We start from the raw sequence: 14,498 nt of genomic DNA, 5'->3' as shown, positions 1-14,498 counted from the left end.
GGTGAGTTTCGAAGGTCGAGATTAGTGCTGTTGACCTTCTGCAGTGCCCTGCCTGGCCCCGCACCAGCTGACACTTATCTAGGACTAAAAGGTGGTTATAATAAAACACTGATACAGGTAAGAGCTATGGAAAACAAAACTTATCGTTTCCCTGGTCCTTATCTCCTAAAGCATTTATTATGTCATGAACGCTTTGAAATGAGAGTGCTTTTTGAGCTTGGGGTACTGTTGAAACTGACAGGACCTGACTACTATGGCAGTGCTTAAAATCACTTTCTTCTTTAGTCCCTCCCACAGTGCTTGTTGGATTTCATTTCTGGAATATGAATTGCCAAAATTAGTTGAACTGTCTGATGGAGGATTGTAAGCTCAAAAAGGAAGTATCGGCTTCCCATTAATACACCAACACCATCTGATAGACACAAACTTTCTTTTTACCTAGCATAATTGGGCAAGGTCAGGCCTCCCTCGGACATGGTTTGGGGTCTTTGTTGTAGGGAAATAGTTTCTTTGGGAGAAATGATTACTCTCAGTTATTTCCTAGCCTATCAGGACCTGGAAAGACCCCAAATTTTGAGGGTGGGGCCTCTTGGAGAATGCCAGGTTTCACCAACCATGTGCACGTGGTTCTATGTAGACCTGCCCATTGATCTTGGAGCCTATTCTTAGTGTCATAGGTGACAAGGGGCCACGTTGCCTGCCTGTAGAGATGGCAACTGTGGGCAGGAGTTAACTCTAAGGCTGCGAATATTCTGCGCCTTCTTTCCTTATTCTTATAAGAGGCAAGCGATACAGCTTAGAGAAGGTTGAAGTGTGTGTGGGGGAAGGGGTTTATTGTGAGGGTGGGGGTGGGGAGAAAAGGAGGAACAACTGTAAAAAATGTTAATTTATTAATCACTGAATATATAGCAGTTCATCTGAAATGCTGTTGCTATGCCAACACCCTGGGAGTTTATTTTCTTAATCCAAGAGAGGAGCTCTCAGTCCCCTGCTCCCCTGCTGTGTCATTTGAATTTGCTGCTGCCACCGCTGCCACCATGGTATCTGTTTTAAAAAGTGAGGGGCGAGGGGGGAGGGAGGGGAACCAGGCTAAACCACCAAAGCAGTCAAATGCAAAGCAGTAAGAGGCCTTTCTCAGTGCGACTTAGTAAAAATGACACAAATTAATATACTCTACTTAAACCAGACCAAGATTAATGGTTCTCTTTCAGTGCAGCTTAGCCCAACTGTCACTCGACAGGCGTTTGTCGGACAAAATCAACACTAATCAACATTTATTCGTCTCTTGCCCTTGGGTCTGAGGCGCGCGCGGGCTGCGCCATTCTCCCGCTCGTCTCGCCACGCTTTTCACCCTCCATCCAGCCTCGCCATATATCACCCTTCCTCCTGTGCCTCTCCTCGGACGGATCCACACACTCAGCTATCAGGGTACATTAGAGGCATGATAGATTTTCTGTTTTAATTTACATCTATTATATTGCAACATAACAGATTTTGATTCCGTAGAGACCGATGTCTCCTATAGCCAGACTCCTTGGGAGGATTTCTGCATTAACTTATTAAGGTTCGTTAGGATGCAGCTTCAAATAGACTCCCTTCTCTCTGGCTTGTTCTCTCTCTCTCTGTGTGGCAAGCTCAGTAAAGATGTCTTGGTGTACCTTATTCACAAGCACAGCTCATTTTCTTTAGACTTGGCTTCCTGTGCTGGATGGATCACATGAGGCTGGCTGGTTTCCTCCTTTACTTTCTGATTGGACTTTGATCAGCCAACAATGGGCGTTGCAAGCTCCCCAGTCCCTGCCTGGTCTGGGTAAATGGGCCTTGACAAATCTGGTGGCCTCGAGTCAGTGGGCACCCCCTCCCAGGCTTTAGTTCTAGCCCCCAGCATCTTTCTCACTCTCTCTCTCTCTTTTTTTCTCCTTTTGATCTCAGTTACAGTTAGATTTTATTTATATTGAAACTCAGGTCTACAGAGATGGAAGCGGGGAGGAACACAGTTTCTTGGGTTAACCAAAGAGAAGGATGTTGAAAGGATGACTGAAAGAGTGAGTCTGAACAAGGCTATTTTCATTTCTACATGACCATCTTGAAGGCATCTTATTTCAGCTTGGAACAAGGTGCATGAGCCCAGCTTGTTTGTTGCATGTGGGAAGTGTATATTTTTAGTTGCCTTGTAGAGTGGCTTTCCACCTCATTTATGAAATTGGCTTTTTATTTTTATCCTTTTCTCTTTTTCCCTTTCACCAGAGTTGGAATGTGAAGCACAGTTTCTACTTGCTGACATAGTATTTCCTCTTGATTTTTAGTGGGGTTGGGGTGTTTTAGGAGTACTAAGGTCACGCTGAACTTTGGACACCTAGTCACCTTATTGCTGGCTGCAGAGAAGAGCTTGAGAAAGAGACAGAAGTCTTCTCGTCTTCTCATCATGGCTTTGACAAATGCCCAGGGAGACCGCAACTTTCTTCTCAACTTGACTGTAACACTGGAGCCCTTGGCCACTTAGAAGGCCTGAGTTTTTTTTATATTTTCCACCAAGCTGCTGATTCTAAACTGTGGTGGGGTTTCTTTCATGGCCAGAATGGGGAGAAACAGTGGGCTGAGTTGGGGATGTGTGGTTCGTGTGTGTTTATGTGTGGCCACTGAAGTGTAGGATATGGTAGGAGGATGGCTTAGGACTTCCATTTTGGTTTCTTATTACACAGCAATAAAGTAAATGATGCTTAGTATAACTTTACACTTATAGAAATGTAGCTCAATTTAAGAGACAAAACACCAACAGGAGTGCTCAGTATCCTCAGCTTGGGAAACTGACCTCGTTAATTTTAATGAGGGGAAAAATTCTCCAGCTGGGGCTGAGAAGAAAATGAAATACCAATGAGGTTATCACTTTGGATGATCTCACTGAATTCAGACTATAATCGGAACGATGCTTGGAGAATTTTCTAAAATCTTATGGAAAGATTTAGAAGAAAATGCATATGCCCTTTTTTTTTTTTTTTTTTTTTTTTTTGAGAGACGGAGTCTCGCTCTGTCACCCAGGCTGGAGTGCAGTGGCGCAATCTCGGCTCACTGCAAGCTCCGCCTCCCGGGTTCACGCCATTCTCCTGCCTCAGCCTCTCCGAGTAGCTGGGACTACAGGCGCCCGCCACCACGCCCAGCTAATTTTTTTGTATTTTTAGTAGAGACGGGGTTTCACTGTGGTCTCGATCTCCTGACCTCGTGATCCGCCCGCCTCGGCCTCCCAAAGTGCTGGGATTACAAGCGTGAGCCACCGCGCCCGGCCTGAAAATGCATATGCCCTTGATAGTATTAACAGACTACTTTCCCTGATAGGCCGAGCCGAACTCTATATAGTGCCTCCTAAAGGGGTCATTTGAAAAGTTAACATATTAAAAAGTTGGACCAAAGTAAAACTGAAAGAAAAAATGGGTTAACCTGATTCTTATGTGGGTCTATCGTGAAAGCAGTGGGGCTGGTTGGATGGTGGCTGAGGCCGTTGATTATAAGCCAGGGGTTCCTGAGTTCAAGTGCCTACTGGGATGCTAACTTCCTGTGGGATTTTGGGCATCTGTTTTTTATCGACCAAAGGCAGGAGGTAGGGTGAGGGAGTCCTGTTATTCAGTAGGCAGCTATTTGATTTGCACAATAAGTTGATGACTTTGGCCCTGCTGCTGAGGAGTGACAGATTGTGACCAATGAGGTTAGGATGACTGTAGGACAAGTTTACCCTCAGTGAGGAGAGGCCTGCCAAATTCCACTGACATTTGGTTGGGGACCACAGAAAGAAACATCACCATTCAAGGTATTTGGCCTTTATTTTGTCCTAGTTCACTAGATGGCGGATCCTGGGGAGCAGATTATTTCACAAGTGGATTCTTCAGAGTTATGGGGGCAGACAGAACAGGCTTTCTTCTCCAAAAGTTCAAGTTTGCTGACTCAAGCTCTTTACTCATCTCTCTGTCATGTCACTGCACTCAGGAGAAGATTTGTGCAACCATCAGGTGCAAACTCAAGTATCACCAAAGGGATACTTTCTGATTAAATAGAGCCATCGTGCTCTGGGGGCCATCTCAATATCAGTGGAATATTGAGGGGGTCTATTAATGTTTGTAAGTTCCTTTGAAATTCAGCCCTTTTCTTTGAAAGCTGTAAGGCAGCAGTTAAGGGCACTTGTACTGCTGCTATGGCTGTGTGTGTATGTGATGAGAAAGGCTGGTTGCCAAGCAGCGGAGAATGGACATAATCGTGCTGCCTAGCAACAGCGGCAGCGTGGTCACTTGCGCAGATTTCTGCGCCTCTTCCTGTTTGGTCTGCTGGAAAATACAGATGGCTTCTATGGGTCGCTCTCTGCCCTAGCCATAGTGAGAGGTAGGAAAATATTATGAACCAGGGCGGAAAAATACACAAGTGCATGTTTTAAAGTGATTCGTTTCCAAGCTGCCTAGGGCTGAGCAGGGATTCTTACATAGCATTCCTCAGTTTCCCCTTTGAAGATATTCTGCACTGGCACGTTGACTCGTAAGCCGGAAGAGGAATCTTTGAAAAGTGCTAGACCCCTCTGGGTGCTGCCTCTACTGAGCCCAAGGCTTTATCTGCATGTGTGAATATAAAGCCACTGGTTTTCTGATAAAGACACACACCTACACTCACACACACTCACACCATGGGTGAAAACGACAAGTGGAGCAGAGCGTGACTAGTGGTTGTTCTTTGAGGCCGGAGGAACAAAGCAGTCAGGAGTGATAAAGGCAGGCGATCCCTGCTGGTTTGCCCTTTCTCCCAGCTCTGACCGTCACCCTCACACATGGCACTCTTCAATGAGGTCACCTGCTCACTACAGATTCTAAAAGGGGCTTGCTTGGCAAAGACTTCCAGGGTCAGAGTGCCGGCCTTTACTGTTCTTGGCAGTTGTGTGCATGGAACATTGGAAGCGTTTGGAACGGAATGCTTAAGGAAGATATTATTTGGCAACAAGAAAAAGGGAGTGTGCAGACTCCCCCTACCCCTCCTGGGATGAGTAGGTACTGCCTGCCCGTTTTTTCTCTACAGGAGTTGAATAGTAGCCAGAGTACAGGCTTGGCATCAGAAGGCCTTAGTTCAATCCTTATCTCTTCTACCTACTAGCGGTGTGGCTTTATGCAAGCTGCTTGTTCATCTGAACCTTACCGCTCTTGTCTGTAAGGGATAGTAATATCTGTTTTACAGAGTGGGCTGAAAGGTTAAAAGAGGTGCTAGTTCCATTTGGCATGCAGCAAGTATAAAGTGATTGTTGCTGTTCACCTCCTCTCCGTGATTAAAGAGTAGGAAGTTGGGAAAAGAAGGTGAGCATTGCAGCTACCCTGTTTATTCCAAACTTCAGTGTCTTGGTTTTTGTCTTCCTTCTTAGCCTCCTAAATGAAGAGCCTTTATTTCCCTCTGTTTAGATTAGGAAAGATGAGAGATCTCTCTCCTTTTGATGCTGGGTGCCTGGATGGTATTAATTGATTTTAGTGGTTTCTTAATCCATACAGAATCAGTTAGGATGGTTTGCTCCCATCTTATGTATGATAAGACAGTAGTACAGAGCAGTGGGATGATTTGTTTGGAACCCTAGAGAACATTAGTTCCAAGACGAGATCCAAATCCTATGGCCTGTGCTCATTTTGGCAGCACATATACTAAAGTTGCAATGATACAGAGAAGATTGGCATGGCCCCTAGGCAAGGATGACATGCGAAGTGGTGAAATGTTCCTTATTTATTTATTTATTGAGACAGGGTCTTGCTCTGTCACTCAGGCTGGAGTGCAGTGGCATGACCATGGCTCTCTGCAGCCTTGACTTCCTGGGCTTAAGCGATCCTCCCACCTCAGCCTCCCTATTAGCTGGGACTATGGGCATGCACCACCATGCCCAGCTAATTTTTTCTATTTTTTGTAGAGATGGAGTCTTACTATGTTGCCTAGGCTAGTCTCAAATTCCTGGGCTCAAGTGATCCTCCTACCTTGCCTCTCAAAATGTTGAGATTACAGATATAAGGCACTGTACCCAGCTGTGTTCTATATTAAAAAAAAAAAAAAAATCCTATGGCCTGACGGTATAGATGAAGCCCCTGCCAAAGCCAGAGGGGCTGGAGTAGGTAGAAAGCCACCAAGGAGTCCGAGCCTTCTAGGTATTGACAAAATTTGAATTTTAGACTTCAAAATTGTGACATCAGTGAATGTTCCCCAAACAGATCGCAGCGTGGCTCCTGGAGGTCTGGATGTGCTAGATGGGTCATTAGGGTTGGAAGACGGCCCTTGCATCTTTTCTGCTCTGTTTACATTTGTATGTCTGCTAGTATAGAGAGTAGCTAAGGGATCCAAATGGGGGAAGGCCTTGGGTTCTAAACTGGCCTCTCATCCAAGTCCTGCTAAGAGCTCTTCTTCCTCAGTTTCCCCAGCTAGAATGATGAAAACATTGACCTATTTCTCAGAACAAGGTAGGTCAGGGGTTTGGAATTACTTATCTGGACTACTGTATAAGTGTTTCACTCAGCAGATTGCTCCTTGTGTAACATGCATACTGGGAAACGATGTGATGACACTAGCACAAAGGACAGTTTATAGTTATTTTCAGTGGTTTCTCGTTTTTTGGTGTTTTTTTTTTTTTTTTTTTTTTTTTTGACGGAGTTTTGATCTATCGCCCAGGCTGGAGTGCAGTGGCACGATCTCAGCTCACTGCAACCTCTGCCTCCCAGGATCAAGCAATTCTCATGCCTCAGCCTCCTGAGTAGCTGGGATTACAGACGCCCACCACCATGCCCGTCTGATTTTTTTGTGTTTTAGTGGAGACAGGGTTTCACCACGTTGCCCAGGCTGGTCTCCAACTCCTGAGCTCAGGCAATCCACCTGAATTGCCTGAGCAAATTGCCACGGCCTCCCAAAGTGCTAGGATTACAGGCATGAGCCACTGCACTGGCCGGTTCCTTGTGTCTTAAAGCAAACACAGGCACAGTATTCTGGGCAAACCAGATGTTAATAGCTTGACCTCTCTGTCAGAGGAGGACTTGGTTGCTTAAGACCCTTCAAGCTGTCAAAGTTACAGCTTCTCCAGGATACTATCATCCTCACCCATTTCTTATTCTCTTTGCAGGGAGGGATGATCTCTCGAATAGCTCCCATCAGAGCAACCATTCTGGGACTTTGAGCAGAATGCTTAAGGCAGTGGTTCTAAAATTCCACACCACCTGTTCTTCCAGTTGTGTTCTCTCTGAGCTGTCTCTGACGGTCACATTCCATGGCCATGTGCCACAGCAGACTTGTGATACTGATTTTTGTGTTGTCCTTGGCCATTGGGGGCAGGAAGGAAGGAGAGAGAAGAGAAGGGGAGAGAAGAAGAGAAATGGGAGTGGGGTCCATTCATCCATCTCTCTGTCATTAGGGGCCCAGCAGTTCCCACTATGGCACCTAGGAAACTAGCTTGGACCTGGAGGCCATCCAGTGACCTAATCTGGACCAGTAAAGCCACCAGGCCATTTTCCCGCCTCGGATATGCTTTCTCAGCTGCCCTCCCCCTTAGCCAGGGCTGAAATGACTCGTCTTCGCGTGCCGTAGTTCAATGGGGTTTCCTCTCTGTGACTCGAGACAGAGGCCTTGGTTGCCACCAAAGGCAGCTTATGGTGTAGCTTCAGGTCTAGCCTGACTCAGTGGCCTTCCCTCAGCTATTCACTACGGAGGCACTTAATGAAGAAGACACAAAGGTAGCAGGCCTGAGGGGTAACTTCAAGGCTAACGTGTCTTTTTTCCAGTACTTAACTCTTCTTTTGAATTTTAAGAATTCCAGATTTTATTCTAAGTCAGAGAATACGGCGAGAAAGGATTTTATTGTATCTACTCCCTCCAAATGGCGTGAGCGTCTGGATTTGCATCCTTCCCATGACAGATATCACAAATTGGGTTGGGTTTTGCATGCTCAGGATGATTTTTGGTATTCAGCTAACACCCTTCCTTTAAGGAAGTTAGAACACTTGATAAAATTTTAAGCTTTTGATCCTCAGTAGTACCCCTGGAAAACTGAGGTCCGGTGAGGTGAATTGTCTTGATTAATTATATGACATACACTGCTTTTTGGTGGCTCTTTTGTTGTGTTTTGTTTTTCTTTCTCCTTCATTTTGTTAAAATGAATTATGTGAATGTCCAGGTTAGCAGTGTTCTATTTTCATAGGATAAGCCCCATCTCTGGTACTGTTTATTTCCATTGTGCCTATTTTTCAGGGGACTCTGTGCATTTCCACATTTCCATCGCCAGCTCTAAGAAGGTACACCTGCAGAGTTTGTTGTGACCCCGTTTCAGAATGGACAGAACCAAGTGCAGGCTTACTCTATTTGGTAGAGACTGAGTCCCAGCAAGTAGAAGTGTCTTGCCAAGGGGATGCAACTATGAATAGGAAATGGAACTAAAAATAGAACCTAGGTATGGCCCCAGATATTTGACCACTCTCACCAGCGTGATTTCTCCTTTTGGTCTCAGACCAGGACATTCAAGGCATCTCTCCATTTTCATATGGAGAAGCATCCAACTATGTCTCAGTGGTTGATTAGGAGACCGTATCCTTCAGGAGTCATGCTGAAACTTGTCAGGGTAGTTCCTAAGGTCCTGAGGCCTAGGATAGTACTGTAACCTGGCTCCGTGAAATCTTTGGTAGATGGTAAGTATTCAGTATGAATTTATTTATTTGATTAGGTGTTTTTTATCATGGTGAATACAATTCCTTTAGTATCAGCAAGGACTTAGTGAACATGTGCTCTTTGCCTCACAGAAAATAGAAAATTAGATATTAGAAGGAAATAGAACAAAAACTATCTGCCTTCAAGGAGCTCACAGTCTAGTTCTGGAGACTGGACATACGCAGTCTCTGCCCTCTGCTTGGACTGGTGACACTGTGATCATTCTAAGGTAATGAGCCACTTTTTATTCTTTTACCCAGCCCAGTTGTTTCAGATGAAAGGATAGAGAAGCCGGCATCTGCTGTGATGGAGGTGATGTTTTATTTTAAGATAAAGTATAGAAGCAACTGATTGATGGATTATAAACTGGGAGGTCCAGGATAAAGCTTCATTCTGAGGGCATCAGTATATTTCACTGGGAGCCTCCTGGGCATTAATTCTGCCGTTAATTTTGTTATTAGAAACCTAGCCAAACAAAGGGAGGTGGCGAAGCTTGAGGCTGGTTTAACCTTGATGAAACAGTGATTTCACCAAGGATGATGTTGCCCCATCCATCTTCATCCATCAAGGCACTGCTGAAATATGCTAATGAAGCCCGAAGATAGGAGCACAGAGCAGTTAAATGGGGCGTTGCAGACGCTTTCTGTACCCCCGTGACAGGGCGATGCCATTTACTGTCCAGATTTAGTATAGGAAAGAGAGCAATGCTGACGTGGTGTCGTGGTGGAAGATAGAATGGAGGCTCCACCTAGTAAAAAGAAAGGGCAAAGTTCGGGGTATATGTTCTAGAAGAAGATGGGAAAACTCGGTTTTTGGTGAAGGGGTTGGTTTTCTTAATTCTCTTTGGCTCACTTTCCAGCCAGTCCACACGAGAACCAGACATGTGGCATACTGCAGATAGGGCAACATTTTTAAGTTCCAGAATGTGACCTCCCACCATGTGCCAAAGCAAGTTATCTGTTACCATGTCAGTCTGCAGCACTGTTTGCTTCCAATGGTACATGAGCTAATACCTTGGCTTTATTTATTTATTTTTTTAAGTTACAACCTTTTGGATACTTATGACATGCTGGGCATACTAATGAATTATTTTATGTGTATTAATCTAATTAGATTCTTACAAATAGCCGATGAAGAAGCAAAGTTATTACATATATTTTATAGATGAAGTTTGAGAGGCTAAATTCATGTCCAAAATTATGTAGCCAGTAAGTGGCATGGTTGGGGTTTAAACTCATGTCTACCTGACTCCAAAGCCCTTGCACAAAATCACTGTGGCCTGAAGACTCTTATGTAGGATATAGCTGGGAATCTCTGATAACCATTGTGAGCAGCTTGACTCACATATTTATTGCTTGTATATTCTTTGGGTTCAGTTTAACTTTAACTTTGTCATTCCCTTCACAATTCTTTCTTTTGTAAATAGACTATAAGCTGTCTGAGGTCAGCAGCCAAGCCCTTTCTCTAATCTCCTAAATGTTGATGACGTCCCTAGTTTCTATGTGGAGCGTTTACTTTTGGCGTCATGCTTCTAATATATGGTTAAAAAAGGCTGGCCAGCTGCTTTCTGGTTTTCATTTCATACATTAGATGAAAGCCGTGGGGGATTTTCCTTGTCTTTACAAGTTAATTCTACAGGAATCACAGTAAAATTTCTGTTTCTTTGAATTTATTGGTGGATCCACTTTTGTTTCCTACTAATACATTACCTATCTAGTCTATATCCAACTGTACAGAAAAAAGTAAACAGCAAATGAAATTTTATTATTATGTATTAAACAGCATCTTTGGAGCAGTCTATATTAGGAGGTGTGTGTCAAATTCTGCTCATCTTAGGACCCTAGACAGTTCTTCTAAGAGAGCCGGCCACCCTTCGTTTACAAAATGCAGACCCTGAGCTAAGAGATGGTCTTGGGCAAATCAGGCAAAACAATTCCTAAATCTAAAACGTTTATCAGAGGCCGGGCGCTGTGGCTCACGCTTGTAATCCCAGCACTTTGGGAGGCCAAGGCGGGCGGATCACGAGGTCAGGAGATCGAGACCACGGTGAAACCCCGTCTCTACTAAAAATACAAAAAAATTAGCCGGGCCTGGTGGCGGGCGCCTATAGTCCCAGCTAAGAATGGCTTGACCCGGGAGGCGGAGCTTGCAGTGAGCGGAGATTGCGCCACTGCACTCCAGCCTGGGCGACAGAGCGAGACTCCGTCTCAAATCAGCTTTTGTTTTTTTTCCTAAATGGAGATAAAGTTGGAAGTTAAAAACAAAAAAGAAGGATGGCTTAAAAAATATTTAAATAAGATACCAAGTAACATGAATTTCCTGAAATAGACTGTTTCAGGATAAAAACTGTATCTTGGCCTTAATGTGTCTTGTGCCATTTATTAAATCAGTTCTGAACTTTGAGGACTCCAGACTGTTATTAAAGAGTTAATAACCAAAGGCTTCAACGTCCAGGATGTTGTGTGGGTCAGTGTATCTTGCCAAGAGGTAACATCAGCCAGTGGAATCAGTTGGGCTCTCCGTCTGGCAGATCTGTCTCTCTCAGCTGCTCCTCCTCCAGTTTCTAGTCTTGGAGTTCATATACAGTAAATCTTTCTCTTAATAAAGCCGTTTTTCAAATCTGACTTTGGACTAGGGACTGCTTTTTCTCCAAATGCAACAGCTGTTAAACATGGTGCATTGGGCACGGTGTATATCTCTTTGTTTAGTTTTGGGTTTTTAATATGAGCAGAGACATAAAGGAGTGGGAGGACTCCATCGATTTCTTTCTACCCATGAGTCAGTCATCCACTGGGTTTGGAAATAAGGCCTCCAGCCTCAAAAGGCTTCTGGGCTCCCTGGGCTTCTCACCCTTAAGGATGAAGCCTATTGTGCCCTAATAACCAATACAGGATTCCCCCCCTTCTTTCGGTGAGATAGAATTGTGGAGCTCAAGGTGTCCGCCAGCAGAGGCCAGACCTTTTGGCCCCTATCTGTCCCATTTACATGGGGAAAAGCATTTTTGCCCCCTTGCTCTCTGGTCCTTCTGTCACTGTCTCTGTTCCCAATGCACTGGGGAGCATTAACTCCCTGAAGGGGAAAAAAGTTCACAAAAGAAATGAATTATGCATATGGAATTCATTTCCTTGATGAATAGGGAATCTGAACAAACTCCATGGCTGTTTGATTTTAAGGCAGAGGAGAAGGGGGGCTTAGGGCTAAAGAATATAGTGGGGGGTGATCAAAAAGAACTTGGAACAAGAGAGGTGGGAGAAAAACCATGGCAGGAGGACTTGGGATGGAAATATTGAGGACAAAGTAAGGGGACCTTTGAGAATAGTTGAGGGCCCATTATTCTTGCCAACACGTACACACAGATATATACCTCACTCCTGATTAATGTGCAAATTTGTCCCCAGGGAAATTGGAAATGATAATGAGATTATACTGGGCAGAAATGACAACACTAAGGTGATGTGACCATCCTGAATTAAAGTTTTTCAGTGATTTTTTTACTTTCTTCAGTCCAGGTTAACAATGGGCACTTTGAATTTTGAGGCAGGCGTTGTGTGATAGGTAAAGAACTGCATTGAGAAGTGGAAGACTTGGATCCAAGCCTCAGAAGACACAGACTGTGTGACTGTGGGCAAGTCACCTCACCTTTCTGTCTCAGTTTTCTCATCTATAAGTTGAGATTATGGGAACTGCCCTGGGGAAAAAATTATAAGGGCCAAACAAAAGTGCTTTTATGCATAACACAAGATGCAAATCTGAAGGGATTTTATTTTTCTCTCTGTGCCTCGGAAAGGCACACACTCATACCTTTAGTGCAGTGGCATTCAGTCCGGTCTGCAGGGCATGGCCCTCGGAAGAGTGTGGAGATGTCCCAGGACAGCCTTCCTGGTAGTAAGGGGGGCAGCCCTACAGGCTCAGGGGTCCCATCCCAACTTCAACCCCTGCACCTTTGTTTCATGGATTTTATTTGCTTGGGTTTATAGGAGTCTGCTTTTAAGAAACCTTTGAAACCCAGTGGTGCAGAGAATAGACCAATGCCTAGTATGAATTATTTATTTGTTTATTAAGATTTTCATGGCATATTCCCTTTCAAAGCTCAAGGCACTGAATGAACTCTTCAAACTGATAGCAGTTAGCACTAAAGGTTGAACAGGGGCCGTTGGAGGAGGAACCACTAGGGAGGATGAGAAAAGAGGGAAGAAGAGCAGAGAGAAGAGCATGGCAGTCCAGACCCCAGAGCTACCACTACAGCCAAAGGAGGAAAATCATAAAGACTGCAGGCTTTCCAGGAAGGAATCCAGCCCTGCTGGGAAGTTGTTTTGTTATCAGGGAAAGTCACTTCCTTCTCTCAGCCTCCTCCATGAAATCGAGGTGACCTAGTTGACCCCCTGGGCCCCTCTCAGGTATGATCTTTTAAGAAGCCTGAGGAGCTTTCCTTTTTAGATGAGCAGGCCTAACCCTTCTGCCAAGTTGTTACAGCAATAAAAATCGTCATAAAATTTTTTTTTTAATGTTATGCATAAACCTTTCAATAGCAAGTATATTTGGTACAGAGTGGTTTTCAACCCTGGCTGAACATTAAAATCACCTGGAGAACTTTTAAAAAATATTACCAGTGCCTGGGATCTACCCTGGAATGATGAAATCAGAACATCTGGGGGCTGGTGCTGAGCATCTGTATTTTCTCAAAGCACCCCAGCTTTTTTTTTTTTTTTTTCTTTTTTTTTTGGGACGGAGTCTCGCTCAGTCGCCCAGGCTGGAGTGCAGTGGCCCGATCTCGGCTGACTGCAAACCCCGCCTCCCGGGTTCACGCCATTCTTCTGCCTCAGCCTCCTGAGTAGCTGGGACTACAGGCGTCTGCTGCTACGCCCAGCTAATTTTTTTGTATTTTTAGTAGAGACGGGGTTTCACCATGTTAGCCAGGATGGTCTTGATCTCCTGACTTCATTATCTGCCCATCTCGGCCTCCCAAAGTGCTGGGATTACAGGCGTGAGCCACCGTGCCCAGCCCACCCCAGCTTTTGTGTTATGCACTGGGGTTGTGAAATACCCGGGGACCTGGGAAGGCTGATGATAGGAGGTGAGCTTGAGTGTGCCCAAAGAAAGGCAAAGAAAGGCTTATTATTAGGGGTGTGATTTAAGTGCTTCCGATTAACAGTGGAGGAAGGAAACTTAAAACTGTACTTTGAAGTTACCAAGCTATAGGCTATTCTTATAGTAAGTGTAGCCCATTTGGCTGTGTAACTTATTTTTCACATACTTCAAGGCCGGGAAACTTCAGAAGTGTCACAGCAAGTTCTTTGGCCACCTCCTCACTAGCTGGCTCCCACTGAAAGTGTTAGCCACATGCCAGCCACCGTTGTAGGGAAATCACACTTAGGATATTTCACTTGCATGCAGCAGAGAGGTTGCTGTTATCCTCCCCATTTTACAGAGGAGGACACGGAGGCCCAGAGATGCTACCTAATTTTCTCTGGGTCCCAAAACCTGTAAATAGTAGAGAAGGGGATCAAACTTGTTTATCTTACTCTAAGCTACCCCGCTGTTTCTACTATACTTAATGCCTCTTAGAATGACACTGGACTTGTTGATTTGTCAGCTGCTTGCCCTTGGTGCGAGTGTGTTTGGCTTTCTTTTTCAGATAGGAGAGAAAACATGAGAGGAGAAATCAGCTTCTGCAGAGATTACCTTAGAGATTGAGCAAGGCAGTGTAATGTAATGAAAACATGCACCAGAGCAGGGGCCTCTAGCCCCAGGGGCAGTCTTGCAATTAGAACTGGGCTAAAAGAAAGAAAATTGTGGGAGGGTCCAAATGAGTA

At 44.7% G+C, this 14,498-nt stretch overlaps 1 protein-coding gene and 1 non-coding gene across 4 annotated transcripts in view; both read left to right on the top strand.

Annotated features, from left to right (window-relative positions):
• Positions 1-14,498, top strand: part of PBX1 (PBX homeobox 1) — a 294,207-nt gene that overhangs the window by 76,698 nt on the left and 203,011 nt on the right. The window lies entirely within an intron of this gene.
• On the top strand, positions 5,634-5,740 carry LOC116473922 (U6 spliceosomal RNA). The gene has a single exon (XR_004249485.1). It is a non-coding gene; the product is annotated as a U6 spliceosomal RNA (small nuclear RNA).

The sequence above is a fragment of the Hylobates moloch genome, unplaced genomic scaffold (genome assembly GCF_009828535.3).
Source record: "Hylobates moloch isolate HMO894 unplaced genomic scaffold, HMol_V3 SCAFFOLD_8, whole genome shotgun sequence".
Lineage (NCBI taxonomy): Eukaryota > Metazoa > Chordata > Mammalia > Primates > Hylobatidae > Hylobates > Hylobates moloch.
The sequence above is the reverse complement of the archived record's forward strand: the minus strand, read 5'-3'. Positions and strand labels throughout refer to the sequence as shown.